This window comes from Sorex araneus, chromosome X (genome assembly GCF_027595985.1).
Source record: "Sorex araneus isolate mSorAra2 chromosome X, mSorAra2.pri, whole genome shotgun sequence".
In the NCBI taxonomy this organism is placed as follows: domain Eukaryota; kingdom Metazoa; phylum Chordata; class Mammalia; order Eulipotyphla; family Soricidae; genus Sorex; species Sorex araneus.
The window spans coordinates 34,818,988-34,820,116 of NC_073313.1; the positions used below are offsets into that span (position 1 = coordinate 34,818,988).

At 38.7% G+C, this 1,129-nt stretch overlaps 1 non-coding gene across 1 annotated transcript; it reads right to left on the reverse strand.

The window, feature by feature from the left end:
• Nucleotides 1–818: 818 nt before the first annotated feature.
• On the reverse strand, nt 819–925 carry LOC129400402 (U6 spliceosomal RNA). Its single transcript, XR_008627645.1, has one exon. It is a non-coding gene; the product is annotated as a U6 spliceosomal RNA (small nuclear RNA).
• Nucleotides 926–1,129: the final 204 nt, after the last annotated feature.

A 1,129-nucleotide genomic window follows, 5' to 3' on the forward strand; every position in this document is an offset into this window, starting at 1 on the left:
TTCAATATCGTGGAGGGTTTCGCCGACCTTGTCTTCAATGTACCTTATGGTTTGTGGTCTAATGTTGAGGTCTTTAATCCATTTTGATCTGACTTTTGTGCATGGTGTCAGGTCAAGGTCTACGCCCATTTTTTTGCATGTGGTTGTCCAGCTGTGCCAGCACCATTTGTTAAAGAGGCTTTCCTTGCTCCACTTCACATCTCTTGCTCCCTTATCAAAGATTAGATGATCATACATTTGGGGTTGTGTGTAAGGGTATTCCACCCTGTTCCATTGGTCTACGGCTCTGCCTTTGTTCCAGTACCATGCTGTTTTAATTGTTACTGCTTTGTAGTAAAGATTGAGGTTGGGGAGGATGATACCTCCCATCGTCTTTTTCCCAAGAATTGTTTTAGCTATCCTTGGAGGTCTGTTGTTCCATATGAATTTTAGGATTGCTTGATCCATTTGTTTGAAGAATGTCATGGGTATACTTATAGGGATCGCGTTGAATCTGTATAATGCTTTGGGGAGTATTGCCATTTTGACAACATTGATTCTCCCTATCCACGAGCAGGGTATATGTTTCCATTTCCTCATATCCTCTTTGATTTCATGGAGTAGCGTTTTGTAGTTTTCTTTGTAGAGGTCTTTTACTTCCTTGGTTAAGCTGATTCCGAGGTACTTGATTTTCTGGGGCACAATTGTGAATGGGATTGCTTTTTTTATGTCCCTTTTCTCTGCCTCATTGTTTGCATATATGAAGGCCATGGATTTTTGGGTATTGATTTTGTAGTCTGCAACTTTACTGTATAAGTCTATTGTTTCTAAGAGTTTCTTAAAATATGGAACGCTTCACGAATTTGCGTGTCATCCTTGCACAGGGGCCATGCTAATCTTCTCTGTATCGTTCCAATTTTAGTATATGTGCTGCCGAAGCGAGCACTGTACTGCCATTTTAATTTTAATTTTTAAAGTTAAGATCCTTTCATCAATAGTAACTTTTTATGTGTTTCTAGTCCACACCTCACTCATAGGCAGTGTAAGTGTATATGCATACATACATATATGTGAGAGGTTATGTCTCTTAGTTTAGTACTTCATCCACATTTATAATATTTCTGAATATAACTATGTCTAACTCTGTTCA